The 19,259-nt window shown below is 33.5% G+C and overlaps 2 long non-coding RNA genes across 4 annotated transcripts in view; both read left to right on the top strand.

The window, feature by feature from the left end:
• Nucleotides 1-1,299, top strand: part of LOC149954643 (uncharacterized) — a 47,352-nt gene extending 46,053 nt beyond the window's left edge. Inside the window, exons 2-3 of the long non-coding RNA XR_016478135.1 lie at nucleotides 841-945; nucleotides 1,236-1,299. This is a non-coding gene — a long non-coding RNA (uncharacterized LOC149954643). The remainder of the gene's footprint in view (nucleotides 1-840; nucleotides 946-1,235) is intronic.
• A 782-nt stretch (nucleotides 1,300-2,081) lies between these two features.
• LOC149954642 (uncharacterized) lies at nucleotides 2,082-7,066 on the top strand. 3 transcript variants are annotated; one of them, XR_016478103.1, is made up of 4 exons: nucleotides 2,082-2,148; nucleotides 3,624-4,596; nucleotides 6,363-6,612; nucleotides 6,909-7,066. It is a non-coding gene; the product is annotated as an uncharacterized LOC149954642 (long non-coding RNA). The 3 variants fall into 3 exon arrangements; XR_016478104.1 differs by lacking the exon at nucleotides 2,082-2,148 and having other exon boundaries at nucleotides 3,580-4,137; nucleotides 4,332-4,596; XR_016478105.1 differs by lacking the exon at nucleotides 2,082-2,148 and having other exon boundaries at nucleotides 3,580-4,596; nucleotides 6,363-6,374; nucleotides 6,458-6,612.
• The last annotated feature ends 12,193 nt before the right edge of the window (nucleotides 7,067-19,259 follow it).

The following is a 19,259-nucleotide window of genomic DNA, read 5'->3' as shown; positions in this document are numbered from 1 at the left end:
CCTGTTGGTGAAATGGATATCTACAAAAATAATTGAAAGCCAAATAGTTCATTGAAACTTAGTCTACCTGCTATGAAAAATAATTATGGTATACAATAATTACAAGCCGTACCTTTTGATAGCGTCACAGAACAAAATGCGATTAGTGCTTTGTTAATCGATTTCTTTGCTTTAACACTAAGAGCATTGTATTTTTCTGGTTTCCTTACAATTTTCGGTAGATCTGGTAATGTATACGGGAAAATGAATTGTGATCTGGTGCAAGGAGTCACTGTCTCTGGTAGATTTTTGTCAACAATTTAATTATAAATTTAAATATTTGCATAAACCATTATAGAAATTAGAATAGACTAGTTAGTGACTATAGAACCAAACGCTATATATTATCTATTCCGTGATCCGATAAGTGCTAGGCTTTCCAACTGTTTATAAAATCGGATACTTTTTTCTGTCAGTATTTTCAGTTATAGCAGTAAACTGGTTTAATATACTCACAACTGTCAGTATATTAACCCTCTGAAAAGCATTTGTTTTTATATTTAACCGAATTTACATTCTTGTTTTTTTATCTGACAAACTACAAATAAGGTATCTTCTTCCATTATACGAACATGTATATTTTTTAAAGTATATACATAAGTAACATAATAACCCGTAATAATGGATGAGCCAGAACTAACAAGAAACGAAGAAGACTTTTACATGTATAAGTCTCCTTCAGCCGTAGCAATTAATTCATTTAGACTTTGTTTCGCTGTTAAGACGGTATTGTCGTCTGCATATTCATTCCCATTTGAGTGATGAAGTGCTTGATGGAGATCTGTTGTATAAACATTGTAGAGAGTGGGCTACAGGACACTGCCTTGTGGTATTCCGTGTTGAACGAATTCAAGTGTGGATAAGTGCCCATTATGTGTGACACATTGCTGCCTTTTTTCTAACGTCGTAAGTATATGAGGTCATCCAGTTTAAATCTTTAACCTTTATACCCATGTCGTTCAAACACTGTATTAATATATTATGTTGTACTGTATCACCAGCCTTAGAAAGATCAATAAATGTTATAATTACGTAATTTCCCTTATCGAGATTAGATAAAATCGTTTCATAGACGTTAATAATACACGTAGTTTTTGAGTGGCGCTTACGAAAGCCAGACTTTGTTGGTAAATTGGTATAACATTATAGTTTCTTCCAAGTGTTGACTTATGTTCGTGTTTTCAATACTTTCACAGGTAGTCGATAAATAGGAAAGAACCGTGATTGGACGATAATTATCCGGCGTTTTCTTCGTCACCCTTCTTGAAAATTGGAGTTATTTACCAATCTTCCATCTATCAGGGAATATTTCTAGCTTATAAGATCGGTTAATTATCCAGGGCTCCAGGCAATATAATCTGAGATGATTGCAGAAAGATTTCTTAGGATTATAGCCGTCATATCCCGTCGATTTCTTCACATTAATTTTCATAAGGATATGAAATATCTGGCCTCCCGTGACTTGTGGAAAAGTACTTGGCTTTTGTTGCAGTATGTTGTTTTCATTTTTATCCTTTCTTATCTGACTTGTGGCACTTATATTTTTATCATTTTTAGCCTTTAAGTCTTCAGCAACGTTTACAAATCTTTTATAGTGCTATATATTTTTTGATATGATTGCATATATATTTAGTTGTTCGGTAATCTTCTAGGTGGGCCACTCCCTCATTTGGGGGTGTAAAAGTACAATCCTTTAGGTTACGTTGAATTGTTTGACAAGTGCATCAGTATACATTTTCCTGTAGTTTCTACGAAATTTTGGTATTTTCTTTAATTTTGGACATATTCTTTTCCTAGTTATACAAATTAAATGATGAGCAGTTGCGCTTTTAGTTAGGACATTTGTCTTAGTTTTTCTCTCTGGGTTTGTAACATATGCATGATCTATGATTGTTTTAGTACTGATGGTTACTCTAGTGGGTTCTGTAATAATTTGCTTGAATTCAGTCAATGCAGTCAGAAGTAATCGTGTTTTTGTAGTCCGTACTGGAGTCAATACATCACAGTTAGTATCTCCAATTAGTATTATTTCGTGGTTTGATTTTACCGTTAATCTATTTAATTGAGAATTGAGTTCATCAGTCAGCTATGTGTTGAAATTTATTTGAGGTATGTATATGAATCCAATTATTATGTTCTCGGTCCAAATTGTTTCAAAATCCAGGTTATTCTCGGTGTCTGATCCTCTCTGTATAAGTAGTATCCTGGAATTTGCAAAATAGCATCTGGTATAATAGGTTTAAGCCATGTCTCCGTTATTCCTAAGACATCAATGTTGTAGTTTTTTTAGTAGATTGTCAACCTCATTAATTTTGAATTTTAAGCTACTGATATTAATATGAAAAATTTTCAGTCCATATTTCTTAGTGTTCTGAATTTTTGTACTTGTAGATAGTACAGGTGAAATGTTGCCATATGTAAAAATGTTTGTATCTACTACGTGATGTATGTTAACAATATATCCCTATGTATTTTTACCCCACTGCTCCGCCTAAGCACTACAGCGGCCTACGAGACTAAACAGGCCGGGGCAGAAGTGCGCTTTGCGAAGCATCGTTTGGCCAGTGAGACAGCCATCATCACTGCCTAACATAGAGCAAACAAACGCCTTCATCATGACCCAACAAAAGGCGACACCATGGGCTGAGGACTAGAGTGACTTATTCTTCCACGTTTTAGCCCTCCCCGAAAGGTTATAGAATGTCGAGTATGGATCGCACCTGTGATACCAGTGACCCCATTAAGGACAGTTCAGATAGGGACAGTGGGAAGGTCTGTTAACAACAGTCGTATTAAGTCATATGTTTTGCCGGTTGACTGTTTCATCTTCTATATTAAGCTTTTGTTCTCTATAGCGGTTGATTTTCAATGGGCTAGGCCAGTTTCTTTGGTCAGTAACAGTTGGTATTTTGGGTTGCACATTTAAAATAACGTTTTACCCCAGTTATCTGAATCTAATACTGAGAGATTAAAGTTTTCAATTCCCATACTAACTAAGTGAGTTGAGATGTCTTCCTCCAAAGTTTCCTCGTCACCATTCAAGATCACATATTTATAAATTGGTTTAAACATATCGTTCTAGATTTTTATCTTCTGACGTTCCCCAGATTTTAACTTGTTCTTCCCGTTCGCTTGTTAAGTATATCGCATATATTCCTCTTGGCCAAATATTAGTTTGCTGAAATTTACTTTTTTTCTGTTGATCTAACTACGAAACAGTTGTACGATGTCCTAGCGTCTAATGAGCGAGCAGTTTTCCTGATTTCAGTACTTGTTAGTCCAATAGTATTCAGTAGAGTTTTAAGATCATCTTCATCAATGTTTTTATTACATTTGCCAATAAAGTAGTTTTTGTACTGCTTTCCAAATTTTATTACGCAGTTAGTTTTTTCCTTATACCCTAAGATTGCATTTTTCTTGTGGGAGTCTTGGTTGGGTGTCTTTTTCATATTTGGCTAAATTTGGTTCCTTAGAAAAGTTGGCTTCGATGTTCTTTGTGTAGTTTGCACTTGTTGGTTAAACTTTGAAAGTTTGAAACCAGTAGCTAGTAGTTATTTTCCTAGTTTCTTTTTTTTATGAACCAGGTGCCAAGACTCATCCATTTGGTCACTAATTGTCGGATCAATACACTCCGGTACTTCAGTTGAATATTCTTTCATCGGCTCATTTGTGGCGGCTATTTTCGTATTTAATTCTTCTTCTAACCAAGAATGTATTTATTTATACTCAGGGAGAATGAATATTTCGAGACTATCGACGAACACGTTGAGGCCCTAACCCCGTCACGCTAAGGGGGGGGGGAGAAAAAAGGAGGCGGTCTTATTTTTTGCGTCCTCGCAGCAGCGTTAATCGCGTCGAAAAACGTAATTTTTAAGAACCAATGAGATTGCAGTATTATTGGATTTTATTAAAGCGGAGGAGCATACCGGGGGCCACAACGGGTGGAATTGGAGAAACGCTAAAAATAATCTCGACATATTCATTCTACCTGAGTATAAATAAATACATTCTTGTTCTAACTTAAGGAGTTTATTATTATTCACTCTAATCTTCTTATCAATATTCTGAATTTCAATCATATTCGCTTCAATCTGTCACGTAAGTACCGATATCTTTCCTAAATCACTCTAACCATTTATCATTTCTGTGTAGTTTTCCGATAATTCAGATATGTTTTTGAGTAGTCTTCAATAGAAGTAGTTAATATTTTTAGATCCCCTTTAATATCGTCTGTCACTTTTGATTTTACCAGCTGTGGTTTAATGGGAGATTTTAAATGTATTTCTGTTTAGCCTGAGGGAAGTATTATGATATACACCAAAGTCTCCGTTTGGATTGACGCGTCCTCCCATCAGGGGGCGGAATGGAAGAAAACCACAACACCCTTGGTAGAGAGGATCATCCGTCAATTCCTGGAAGGCATCTTCGTCCTCTCTCTCTCTGCGTCGTAATGAACTCAGCAGAAGCGGAGCGACTAAATTAGAGCACAGACGCGTCTAGTAAACTAGGAGTTTATGTAAAGAGATGGCGCCAGTTATCTCCGAAACAATTCAACAGGTGATAATGAGCTCGCTTACAAGTTTTCATTTCGCCATTGGTGTAGTGGGGCCCCGGGCCCGCCGAGGGAGAGAGGAGAATTGGCCGGGCTCGTGTCAAGGCTGGATCCTTCTTTTAAGTTTCTTCAAGAAACTTTCGTTCCAACGGCTCTATTGGAACACGGGTGGGATTCTTATGTGGGCAGAGGTGCCCAATCAAAATAAATTTGAAATTTCGAAATAATATGTTCTCCGGAGAAAGGTTGTTAGCTAACCAAAGTAAAAATTATTGAAATTAAATGTAATTTCCGCTTCTAATAGGGTTGACTATAAATTAACATTACCACCTTTTTTAAGTTTTTGTAAATACATAAAAGTATAATAGGTTATTTAAATAAGTCATAAAAAATTTAAAACATCAAATGAAACCAAAGTTATTTCAATCAAGCGACCTTTCAGAGTAAACAAGTTTTCGTTATTTTAGCATTTTGTAAAAACATTCACAGCCTTGTTTCTGAAATTGCTGCGATAGGCTTGATAGCTGTTGCATTTTATAAAATCCTATTTATGAAAAAAAAAAACTGTTTTAAGTTAATGTAATAAACATAGGAACGATTTCATAACAACCTGATTGAAATTTTATTTTTATTAAAATTGTAAATTATTAAACATTTTGATTATTTTTGTCTCTTTTTCGGATTTTTAAAATTCTAGTTTATCGGAATCTTTTTGACCATTTTACCAAATTCAAAAATTCTGAACCGTTAAAAATGTTTTGATTAGTTGGATAATTTTCTATTTCTGAACTGAAAATTTGGAAACGTAATATGATGAAGGTCTCAACGATTTTCAGTTGGGTCGTCTGACAATTCTTTATATTTTGCTTAGGTTAGAATTTCCAAACTGCCTGAAATATTTGATTAATTTGCTGTACTTGGAATTTCCAAACTGCCTGAAATATTTTGATTAATTTTCTGAACTTGGAATTTCTCATCTCCAAATTTCGAATATAATTAATGTCCCTCTGAATCATTTACATACAATACTTCTATTTGAATATCTGTATTAATTATGAATTTCTGAACCGAAGTTTTTCAAATGTAATGTAATGAGCGTCTGAATTTCCGAACAGTAAAATCTCTATTTTGCTAAATTAAATTGTAACTGAACCAAAAATTGCTAAATTAATCCAATTTAAGAAACAAATTCCCGGGTAAGAGAGTATTTGATGCAAAAAACACTCCAAGATAAGAGTGTATTATTTTATGCTCTCCAATTTCCCGGTCTAGAGAGGCTTTTAAGGAATATTTTATGCTTACCACAATCATGGTTAAGAGAGGCTTTTTAGCAGTATTTTATTGCTAAATTTCCGGTTTAGAAAGGCTTTTCAGGATAATTTTATGCTTGCCACACTCCCGAAATTTTAGAGAAGCATTTCAGGAGTATTTTACGCTCACCACACGCAAGCTAAGTGAGGCTTTTCTAATAAATTATATTATGGTTAACTATATTTAAACATAGTTTTGTAACACTCCCGCTAATAAATTTAACTTTCCCATTATTAAGAATGAAATTTCCTTTGTGATTAAAGTAATTCAAGAAGTCACAAACCAATATCATTTTTGATAATACTAATAATATGTGTTTTATTATTTTTAGTCTTACTACCTTTTATTTATAATTTAATTTCAATTATTTCTGTAATTCCTCTCATTATTTATGTAATTTCCTTTATTAATAATAAAGCCATTCCATATTATCATATTAAACTTATTTCTTTTTATATAGCAAAATACCGAGGTAAGAGTGGCTGATATGAAGCATCGAAAATGACACCAGTTCTCTATGTTCGTCATCCGAATAATGGTCGTCTTCGTGTGCAGCCACCCCCACGAGAGGAACACAGTCATGAATATTGTCCCCCGGAGCTGGTACCAGAGTGGTTTACCTCCTTGCAGCGTCTCCACCATCGTGCAGGAGGACATCTGTAACCGCAAGAATGTTTTCTGGGACAATGAATCCGACGAATGGTCAAGTGGTCAGTTCAAGAACCCTTTTTTATAATTTTAAGATTGGTACCCTTGGAAGCGAATAATTAAACAATAGTTTATTATCTTAAAATTATTCGAAACCGTTGGATTGTAATAAGAATGTTTTCGGGTAAATACATATTATTTTAGACTAGAGACTTCTACAGTATAGTTGTGGTAAATATATTCCTCATTACATTTCATTATGGGGGAACGAATTAGAAGGGTGTCGTACTGGAGCGAGGAAAGAAGCTTTGGTTTTTGAAAGGCCTCGTTCATTAATTGCGCGCTTTCGATCCTGCAGAGCCGCGCTTGGTGGCCGATGAGTGCGTCAGAAGCCGAAGGAGCTGCGGAAATAAAGATGTCATTTTCATAATTAAAATACCCCGAAACGCTATTAAATTGTGAGTTTTTATTTATTTTATCCGTTGTGACTATTAGTTTCTAATTGCGAACCTAAGTTAGAGTTGAACCAAAACCAAGTTTAAAATGTATTGGTTTATTTATGTTCTTAATTTTATTTTATTTATATTAATTTATATTAATTTCTATTAATTTGATTTAATTAACATTAACATTTTCAAACATTGGATTCAGTGGCATACAAATCATTAAATTAGTAATATTATATAAAATACGAGAGGTCACGCGTAAATGTTTTTTTACGTCACTAGCTATAGTTATTGAAGATAGTGTTTAGACTTGTTTTTTAAGATTCGTCCCACTACGTTTTTTAATTCGGGAAATTAATATATTTTTTGTAACATCATATACCTTTTTAAATTAAGTATAAAATACCGTGTAACCCGTTCTAGCGGCTAGTTCTTTCATTCTCAAACTACGATGTACATAGCTCATCAATAATATTTTAAATAAACTTGATTATGTCTGTAAAATAGTCGTCTTTTAAATCAACCCGTCATCGTCTGTTCACGCCTTCATAGAGAGCATGCGCTGGAGTCAATAAAGTTTTTGAAATTGAAAGAGAAGGTGCGAAATTCTTGCGCCAATAAATTAATAAAAAGCCTAAGCTCGTGATACAAGTAAAATGTTTTTTACTTTTAAGGCGGAAGTAAGTGGTTTTGTGTTTCTGGGAAAAAATAAGAGATGGCGCTGAAACACGTCTCTTGCTGGTGTTGTCAGAAAAATATTTTATTTCAATTTCAGGTGATTTAGTTAAAAACGTTGTACTGTTAAAAATGAAAGCAGCGCGCGCATTTAAAAAACAAACGCGCTGAAATATTAGCTCGCGGAAGAAAACTATGCTTTCGTTCGTTACATTTGAATTTTACTATTTTTTACGAAAGTCGTTCGCCAAAAACGTTGCGACTTCTCGCGTCAGTTAGGCTAACTACTCAAAAATACGGTTTTTATTGAATATAAAATTAGTTTCTTGGGCTAGCGGTGCCATTTTGAAACGTACACAAGATTTATGTCAAACCTATGGAGAGCAGTTTTAATTTTAAAAATCGCTCCACTAGTATTTAAAATGTAATATTAAAAAGAAATCCTAATATAAATCTAACAAAATTATGCAAAAAAACGAGGTTTAACATCTTAATTATTGTAGAATTAGGGAGTGTCGTAAGAACGTCTTATTTCTAGAGTTATTGCTGACTCCCCCCTTAATCTTTTTATTGTTTTATTTAATGGAAACACATATTGAAAGACGATTAGTTTAAATATATCCCGTGTAAACGTTTGTTAACATTTGGCGGGTAATAGCAGGGTTTAAAAATAATATGTATATATGTATGTAATATATTTCTGAAAGCAGGTTCAAAACGGTGGAAGCCATCAATTTCACTAACTTCCCCGCCCTTGAAAATAAGCAGCCTTGAAAATGGTACAATTTTAAATGTAGTCAAATTGTAAGTAAATAGGTTTTGTTTCAAAAGCATTGTCGTTAACGTAATCCGCGTTTAAAGGCCAAAATTTTTTCTTGGGAAATGGTTCATACGTATTTTACGCTTTGGCCCGTCTACGGATAGAGACTTGAAATCGGCACATATATTGTCGAGTACAAAAGATGTTTGAACAATTTTTTCGACGAAATTAAAGATCTCCAATCAATTTTAATTAAGCACAAATGCAATAACGCATTAAATAGGCGAATCGGGTAACGTTGATTTCTACAATAATTTTGGGGATACGAGCAATCCTGTAAATCTGAAACGCTGAATATTCTGGGGTTTTCGAAATCGCAGGAATTAGTATATGTGTCTGCAAAGATAATTTTAAATTACTCCTCAAAAGCGCTGTCCGAATGCGCGTGTCCGGAGTATTCGGGGTGCTGTCTCTATTACGTCATTAGCAGAGGCGGGGAGGCCTAATTGCCAAATGGAAGGATAAGATGTCAGTTAAATGTTTCTATTTACCAAGAATGTATCTATTTATAACAATCAGCGATCATTACAGTCGAATTTTCGTCCGGAACGAAAGGGTGAATGAAAAATGTAATCGGGGTGCGCTTCTTTAGACGTCGGATTTGGTTGATACCGCCGGGATTATTGGATATTTTTTGGCGTAAAGAGCGTAATCTATGAGCATGAACTCCGGTGAATGCTCCGTGTAAACGGCAGGGTTAGCAAAAAACCGTTTCTTTTTTTTTTTGAAAAGTCCACTGGTATGGTTTTTTGCACGTTAAAACCGGATTTTTGGAGTTTTATCCGGGATTTTTCAAAAACCATACATTTGCCTTGTTATTAAATAAAATCATGTTATTTTCCGTCCTCCACTATGATGCCCACCTACTTTTGGCATCCAACACCAGCCTTGGAAATAGAGTAGTATCACCTCGTAGCTTTGGCCATGGCCGCCATTTTAGGCGCATTTTTTCCCTATAGGAAAAAGCATGGGTGACGTTGCGTGATGTAGCACTGACACTACTCTAAGTTTTTTTTAAAAAACTGGTCGTTATTTCCACTTTGAGATTCTTAGCTACTGATTTTGGGGCAGTTTCCCAGATCTTCTCCCAATTATTCTTCAAAATTTCCAGAAATATTTGTTCTGCGTTAACATTGGAAATTCGTTGAAATTCCAAGTTAAGCTAAAATTGATTTCCAACAATTAGACATGCATAATATAGCTTACGACTAAGCTAGATATAAATTGACCATAGTTCTAGAAATAATATTCCAAAGATGTATAGTGTTTTTACTTACGTGAAATCTTAATTCAAATGAAATTTTATTATTAAAGCTGATTCGCAAAGGGAGTAAAAATCAATCACAATGTATAAAATTTAAATATTACGACTTGACTTTGAAACAGAATCGCGTAAGGAAATTGACTAGACAAATATTACTGTTTTCAAATGTGCATGCAAATTTTTACTTGTCGATAATCTCCTAAAGCAGGATATTCTATTAAAATAATTTTAACTGCAGTTTGCTCGTGAATCGCAGCCGCACTTGCAGCAAACGTTATCTCCATTCTTGAATCCACTTCTTCAAAATCAGGGTATTTTTTCAGCTCCTTAACCATAACCGTTTTATGTTTCTTAATACTTAATTCATCTTCCATTAAGTCTTCTATCTATATAAATATGGGAAACGGAGGTTACCAAAAGTTGTAAAACTTGTAAGGTAGTACAGCCTGAACACAGCTGGAGACCCACCATTCAAGTACTGTTGATAAATGTTTGCCTTAGTGGCTATAAATTACACGTTTGCGTTAGCAGCGTTAGTGAATATAAATTACACTTTGCCTCGGTGAATATAAATTACACATAGTTGGTTTTTAATTTGAAAGCTCGGCAGAGTTGGAAACTCTTGATACATGATTGAGATAAAAGTAAACGATTAAAAGCGCTTCACAAATCATGCTATGCTACCCATAAACACTATCTCATCAAAAGTCTGTTTTTTAATGAAAGTTTTACCAAAATTAGCATATTTGACTTGCTTACTAGAACCAGTTATACACCTATTAGCTTGTTATCTAAGTCTTAATGGGAAATTAAAACTCAATTTGACATAACCAATTATCATCATTATTTCCCAATGTTAAGTAAAATATTTAAAATAATATTCAATATATTAAATTACATTCAATAATATTAAAATTTCTGTTCAAAATATATTTAAAATTAAACCTATTTATTTTCTAACTTATGGCTTTTATTTTAAATTATTAATTTTAGGAATAATAATAGTGGGATAAGCATTTTTTACGAACCTTGGAATAATATGCCCTGTCAGGCAGAGCAAAGGGACAGCTATTATATAAAAAATGCTTTAATCAAAGCAGTTGGAAGGTTGATTTAAGGGGTAGTTTGGATCTATGAAGGCACAGATATTGGAAATGTTTTAGAATTAAAGAGTTATTTTTTGGAATTATTTTAAAAAGCAAAATATATTTCTAAAATAATTTCCATCGATTTTCCTCGCCTTTTATAGATTTTAAAACCCTTTCCTTAAATTTGAGCCTTGAAACTGTAACAGTAAACTGAGAAAATTTTAAATTGTAAAGGATTACGTGTAAAATTACAGCATTTAATTTGCTGAAACACATTATAGAAACTAAACTAGTAAAAAAGTCATCAATAAAAGAGATTTGCAATAAATTTAATCAAGACTGTTCAAGTTAACAGAGGAAATTTGGATGTAATTATAGCTTCTATTTTCACGAACAACAGATGATATTCTCTTCCTATAGAGAGAGCCCGCAAGTGCAAGGAGAGCCATGTGTCTTGTCCTTTAGCTTAGAAAAGATAAGTCATGAATTTTCTTTTATTAAAAAGACTTCCAAGAGACATTCTAGTCAATTTAAAATACGTAATTCAGTTTCCGTACATTGTGAACCCAAAGTTACGACTGAATGACTTATTTCAATTCAACTAAGTCTTTCTTGAAAGTCCCTTTAACAATTCAAACAGGGTACTGCAGTGTAACTGCACACATTTCATCAGGCCTTTCTCGAAAGAAATGTGGTCATTTTAATGTAACTCTAAATATTACTCTTTTTTACTACCAGCGGTTACTTTAATTGTGAGGATCATTATGCATGCCAAATTTAAATACTGATGTATAATTCTACTTTAAACCAGAAGTTTAAAATAATAAGTGCAGACTTGGATAGATAGAATTTAGTACATATCTGTTTTATAAATTCATTATGAGAATTAGCTTACATAGAAAGTTGCAAACTCTTTAACCGTTTAATTTCTTATGTATTTATACAAAATTTTAATTTAACATATAAAACAGCATGTTAATTAAGGTTATACTATTTTCCGAGTAGTAGTTTGAAAGTTGAAACAAAACTGTAGAATCCAGTTACGACAGCGTAGCAGACGTCTGTACAGTGCTTTTTTTTGTTTGAGACTCGCACACATCGGTGTCGACCCTAGGCCTTAGACACCAGCACACACACAATAACTGATAAATCAGGGTGAGATATGTGTAACGGCCACGCCAACGGCGGGATACGTTGGGATAGGGGTGGGGACACCCATGGCGGAAGTATCCCGACCACTTATATACTTAATTCTGAACTAAACACGCGTACTCCTTTACAATTTAAAATTTTCTCAGTTTACTGTTACAGTTTCAAGGCTCAAATTTAAGGAAAGGGTTTAAAAATCTATAAAAGGTGAGGAAAATCGATGGAAATTATTTTAGAAATATATTTTGCTTTTTAAAATAATTCCAAAAAATAACTCTTTAATTCTAAAACATTTCCAATATCTGTGCCTTCATAGATCCCAACTACCCCTTAAATCAACCTTCCAACTGCTTTGATTAAAGCATTTTTTATTTAATATATATTGATTTAACGAGTTGTTGGAACGCTGTGGTTATATGCCGGATTAATAATATTGAATAATTAGGCATTTTAGAAGTTTCCGAATGAGACCCGAATTTTCGATGGGCTATATCTTAGCAGCCGTTCGAAGTAGCTGGATGAAAATAGCACTTTCTAAATATGAATCCACCCTTGTGAATCCAAAAATGCACGTTTCAAGGGCGTAACATGATTATTAAAAAAGTTGTCAAAAACGATATTTGGCGTTTCCGGCGGTTATGGAAATGCTACACGTGAATCAAGACATAGGTAGGAAAGATATTAGTAAAATATTAATTATAAAATTGGTTTCAATTTGCTATCATTCATAGTTTTACAGATAATCGCAAATAACGGCCGAAGACTTATTTAACAGAGTGTACATTTTAAACTAATCTAACAAAACTAGTGACATTTGCATAGTATCCAAAATAAATTTGGTTCACTTCAACTATTCTAGCTTGGTTGGCTTTTCGTATGTTAATTTTAACCTACTCTAACAAAACTAGTGAAATTTGTATAATATCCAATAGAAATTTGGTTCAATTCTCCTATTCTAGCTTGGTTGACCCTTTTGCTGGTATTTAAAAAAAAGCCATGCATTTGCACAATATCACAAAAAATCAGAATTCACTTCCCTTATTTTAGATTAGTTGGTCCTTTGCATCTAAATTTTTGAACTACTCTTAAAACTAGTCTAATTTGCATAATTTCCAATAGAAATCCGGGTAAATTCCCCTATGCTAGCCTGCTTGGTGCTTACATATGTAATTTAAAAAAAAACATACAAAATACAGTGAAACTGCATTATTTTTTCAAATCGTGTACAGTTCTCCAATTTTATAAATTGTTTGGTCCTTTTGTTAATGTAAATTTTAAACAACTCCAAAGTATGCTTTTGGGACTATCTAAGAGCAGTATGACTGTTTTAAATGTAACATAGTCAACTTAACAATTTTTCTTATTGTTCTTATCATGTAAAAATCCTATAATTTCTTAAATTAATGTTATAATTAACCTGTAATTTTTTTGTATTTTAATCCTATTTTTTCTATATATTTTTCGAGGCTAATAGCTGAGAGCAAAACTACACTTAAATCAAATTTACAAATTAGTAATTAACGTACCCGGAAAAATAAGATTTCTAAATTAAATAGTTCATCATAACTTGCTAGCCAAAGCGGTTTTGTGATCAGTGGCTGTATTACAATTAATTTGTATTTTTAAGATTTAGTGGAAAAAAATATGCTTGGCTGTAGTTGATTTTCTTGTACTAGAGCTATTACTCAAAAACAGATCAGATACCGTGTTCACTTTGAACATTCTATAGCCAAATCTAATTCTGCTAACGTTAAATGTTTTAGCCTTCGCATTCCTATGGTGTTTAGTAATGCAATTATCCTTAAATCTCTTTGGCACTATCTTTAGTGGCTTACTCCAATTTCCCTGAGGCAAAGGAACTTTGTTGTTCACTGCCTTTGCTTCATTGCACTTCTTCCGACTAAAACTAAAAATTAAATAGTAAAAATCACTTTAATAGACAAATAGATTTATAAAAATCGTAACTCACTTAGTAATTGAAGAGTTCATTTTCAACCAAAACAATCGAGAATAAAATTATGATTTATTAACAAATACTCCACTCAACCATACAAAATACTTTGTTCTCGCCTAGGCTTAGCAGTCTTGGTGAAATTTAAGAACAATCTTCTCTTTTTCTCAAACTAAAAACAATTGTCATCTGTAAAATATGGCCCTTTAAAGGCTAGTTTTCACTAGGCATAACGCGCGCAAAACATTTTGCGGTAGGATTTGCGTTGGCGGAAATTCCGCAAATGACCACGGCAGCACTGCGGTATCTTCTCTCTACCACAGAACGCGGCAGAAGTATAATCGCTTCTGTCGTCTGCTAGAAAGGCTAATTTCTTCTTATTGAATATGGATAATGGATTCAACAATGGTTTCTCCCGAAATGTATGCTCTTGCCGGCTTGAATATAATTGTAACTATTATTAGCCTTCAATTATTGAGAAAGTATCGGAGTCAAAACTATTTTCGAAATTTTTGGGTGAGAGATATTTTTCTTAAACGTGAAGAGCAAGGGCACTATTGTAATTTGGTTGAAGAAAAGAGAGGAAATGACAGTAATAGCCATTTTCAGTAAGTAAATAAGCCTAGGCTTTTATCACTTATTTTCCTTAAATTGTTAAATTATTAAATGGTTTGATTTTTACAGATTCTTTCGGATGTCAAAAACACAGTCCGATTTGGCTATTTTTAACAATAGGTACTTTTGTTTTTTTTGGGTTTTGTTTATTTTTTTAGATGTATTATTTGTCAAGGATTACAATAATGCTAAAAGTTTTAACCGCAATTTATTATTTAGAAATTATGATAAATTTAAAATTGTGACTTGCCAGCAATTTTTACCTAGGAAAATACGACATATTTCGAGATTTTTGTACTTGTTGGATGAGGTAGGACTCATGACGAATTAGATTTAACGACAAGATATTACTAAATTTTTAAAACGTGTGCAAACCGAAAATGTGTTTACGGCTTTTTGGGTTTCGTTATTGTTTTTTGGTTATTATTTGTCAAGGATTACAGTAATGCGAAAAGTTTTAAACGCAATTTATTATTTAGAAAGATATGATAAATATAAAATGGTTATTTGCCAGCAATTTTGGGTTAAGTGTAGAAAAGCTGTCCCCCCCCACCTGATTTTTTATATTTTTTTGGATAGAGGGCAAGATGGGGATTACTTTAATTTTCATTTTATTTTGGCGAAAATGCATATTAACAAAGATATGCATTTTTAAACATTGGCCTTTTGCAGTTAATTTTCCCTAGGACGATTATTTAAATTCCTAGATTTTAATGCGTTGTGGATAACGTGGCGCTGATGACGAAAAAGAAAATGTGGAAATGCAAAACATACTAACTTACTTTTTTATTTCAGGTATTTTCGCCGTACTTCAATGCATTTTAGGGGTTTTGGCGGGGATAATGGGTTAGGTTATTTATATTATTAGGTTGGATTAATATCGGGTTGACGATACTTGATGCGTCAGGCTTGGTGCTGTCCTCTAGGTTGCGTTATAGATGGCCCATAGCTTTTTTTAGTATGGGGTTGGGGAGGCGCCGCGCGCCCCCAGCGCTCGAGCGAAGTGAGTGCGCGGCGCCGTCAGGCGCCAATTCTTAGAATACATTCGACATTGTATAAGTCAACATCCCACAGACGACATATAATATGACATAGTATGGTTAAAAAAAGGCTAAAATGCGTTGAAATACCGGAAAAATCCCCAACCCTTAAAAGTTAGTACTGTTTTGCATTGCAGCCTTTTTCTTTTTCGTCATCAGTCCTACTTTATCCAAAAAGTATTAAAATCTAGTAATTTAAAGAATCGTCCTCGTCAACCGTCCTACCTCATCCAACACATACAAAAATCTCGAAATATGTCGTATTTTCCGTTGTAAAAATTGCTAGCAAGTAGCAATTTTACATTGATCATATCTTTTTAAATACTAACTTGCGGTTAAAACTTTTTGCATTACTGTAATCCTTGACAAATAGCAAAATAAAAAACAAAAAAAAACACAAAAAAACAAAAGTACCTATTGTTAAAAAATCCCTTTGATTTCATCTTATCATTGATCCGAAACAAAATTCTTAAGAAGATAACTAATTTCCGAAAACCAATATCTCAGGAAAAACGTTTGGCAGTAACAATACGGTAATAAATGTGGTATCAGATTATTTAACTATTTAACAATTGGAAATTTTAATTTTCAGCTTTTTAGCGAGTGGTGATATGCAAGTTAGTTAATGTTTCGGTTTCGGATTAGTAGAACTGCTAATTCAAACATAGTGCGTGAAACATGTGAGGCTATTTGGAATACCATGTCTCCTATTTATTTAAAAATGCCAACGAAACCTGATGAATGGTAAGAAATTGCCAATGGATTTGGTGATCAGTGGAATTTGCCTAATGCCTGCGGGTCCATTGACGGGAAGCATGTGTCAATTGTGTGTCCAGCAAATTCTGGTTCAAAGTTTTTTATTTATAAAGGACATTTTAGTATCGTTTTATTAGCAGTGTGTGACGCTCATTACCGATATCTAATGGTTGATATTGGTAGTTACGGTGGTGAAAGTGATGGAGGTATATTTTCATCAACAGATTTTGGTGTTAAATTAAAATATAAGAGATTGGCTTTGCCCAATCCCAATATGTTGCCAAATTCAAATGTAGTTTATCCGTATTGGCGATGAGGCTTTTCCCCATTTTGAAAACGTATTAAGACCATATCCAGGAAGAGGGTTAACTCTGGCGGAACGCATTTTTAACTACAGGTTATCCCGTGCAAGAAGAGTCATCGAAAATACATTTGGCATTATGGCTGCACAGTGGAGAGTATACCATAAGACTATTAAGGGTAAACCTGAAAACATTGACGGTATAATTAAAGCAACTGTATGCCTACATAATTTTTTAATCACTGACGAATTGGGAAGACCCATTCATAAGCGCCAGTTTAACGGTCCAGAATTTTCAGATTCAATATTGGAAACTGGAGAATTGCTCAAAAATGGACGATGGAGAGAGATAATGGAAGTTCAAGGAGCTTTACGTAATAAAACCAGTAAACTAGCTCAAAATTTAAGAGAAAAATTAGCTAAATATCTTTGCACTGAAGGCGCACTGCCACATCAATTATCAATATATGAATATGTAACCAGACAATAGATAAATTAAATTGGTTTTAAAATTTTATTTGCTCAGTATCTTTTGCAAAAGTGTCAATTTACTATTTATACAAAGTAGAAATATTTTTAGTTTTTTTTACATTTTTTTGCATACAATTTAACAAAAGTATCGAATGATAAATTTTAAAACATGCCAGTTCAATCTTAACGTAGATCACGCTGTGCAATCTTCGTAATTTTCGGAGAAAAAAGTTTCTATTTTTAACCGTAATAAACCTTGTTTTTTAGTTGTCAATTTTCTGTACCTTGCCATGCAACTTGTATAGTAATAGAAACATTCGTCTTTATCTTCTTTTGCCACGGCTTGAGGAACGATCTTCATAAAGTTCGTAGTTGCGCTATCTAGCATATTTAACATTTTCTCATCGATATCATCACGCTTCCTCTTCCATATAGGCGTCTTCGATGGTACGTTAAATAGAGGAGTGGCTTTTTTGGTTGTGCTAGGGCTACTCTCAGGGTGTTGCAATTGCTTCATCCCTGAACTCCCCGATTGCAGTGGGAAAATGACTTCTGTGTTTTCAGTAGGAGCTGTGATTGCGTCCATGGTGTTTGAAGTTTCCCAAATTTTGGCATTTTCTTCACTATGCAAGTTTTCTTTTGTCATAGATGTGTCCTTATTTTCTTTATCAGGGTGATAAATGTTTTCGGCATCGCTTAAATCTTCATAGTTCACTTTGCTGGAAAAAACATACTGAAATTAATTTCATATTAAAAGGGGATAATATTGAATTGAAATATATATTACCCAGGATAATATAGCATCTTCTTAAAAATCGAATCAGCCGAAACTAGATCACTCGTAGGTTCTACAGTTGACATGTCCATTTAAAGATAAACGCTGCAATCTTCATTGTTTAGAAGATTAGAGAAACTACTAAAATTAGAATGGTTATAAATAATTAATAATTTTCAATTAAAAAAGGAAATTTAATTTTGTATGGCAATTTACGGCCTATGTAAAACTGTTGAACTCAAAAATCCATCTAATATATTGTACGATAAAATACGCGAAAAAGTAGATTAGTCCATAATTAAAAGGGATAATATAGCTAAATCCTAAACAAATTTGAAGAAATTAAAAAAAACCTACTAATAACTCGTACCAATAGGTCTTCGAGCAAAAAACGCGAAACTCGGATCAAATAGATCTTCGAGTAATAATCTAAATTAAAAATTAATAAAATAGCCAGAAATTCCAACGGTAGACCGGTTTCGTTCTATTTGGAACTCATCAGTACCGTGCGGGAAATCTGGCTGGCGACTGTCAAATCTAAAGGAGAAACTAAGCCTAAACATTGGTACGAGTTATTAGTAAGTTTTTTTAATTTCTTCATTTTTGTTTAGGATTTAGCTATATTATCACTTTTAATTATGGATTAATCTACTTTTTCGCGTATTTTATCATCCTTCTCACAGTCCATAGGTGGTTTCTTCTAACTTAACTTAATATATTGTACAACGGCCACTTCTTTTTTCTTTTAAATATCTATCCCTCAAATTCTTCCATTTCTTTTGAGGTTCACCAACTAGTTTAAAATAAAAATCTTTAACAATAATGAATGTATTATAGGCATGATGCCAAAGCTTACCTGGTAGTCCTAAAACTAGTCCTATGGATTTCCACCGATTTTCTTTGATATCGTTGTTTTTGAAAGATTTATGGGCCTTGTCGTACAAAAACGGGTAATTTCTAACCTCATCGATTAATAATTCTTGATCTTTATACGATAGCCTTCCCGACATTGTATAACAAACTATAAACAAAAAGTTAAGCCACTAGTTTTCCTAAATTCCTATTTATGTAATTTTCCCTATGTTTTCGTCCATTAGTCACGTGGTATCGTAATTTCTAATTGGCCAACGCTTCAAATTTACGGGTAGCGGCGCGGAAAAATAGAAACCACGGAAAGTGTCAAAGTGCGTTAAAAGTGCGGCGTTACCGCAAGCGTTAGCGTTAGTAACGCAAAGTTAACGCAACGCGAACCAAATTTCGGCGCGTTAGTTATTTCATTTTTTACTGCGTTTTTAGCATCTTCAATGAATGAAATATTGGTTCTGTAATCCAAATTTTAAAATTTTTTAAATGGGTAA

The sequence above is a fragment of the Leiobunum rupestre genome, chromosome 2, assembly GCF_980474605.1.
Source record: "Leiobunum rupestre chromosome 2, qqLeiRupe1.1.hap1, whole genome shotgun sequence".
NCBI classification, from domain to species: domain Eukaryota; kingdom Metazoa; phylum Arthropoda; class Arachnida; order Opiliones; family Sclerosomatidae; genus Leiobunum; species Leiobunum rupestre.
Note: the sequence above shows the minus strand (reverse complement) of the source record. Positions and strands in the feature narration are given on the sequence as shown.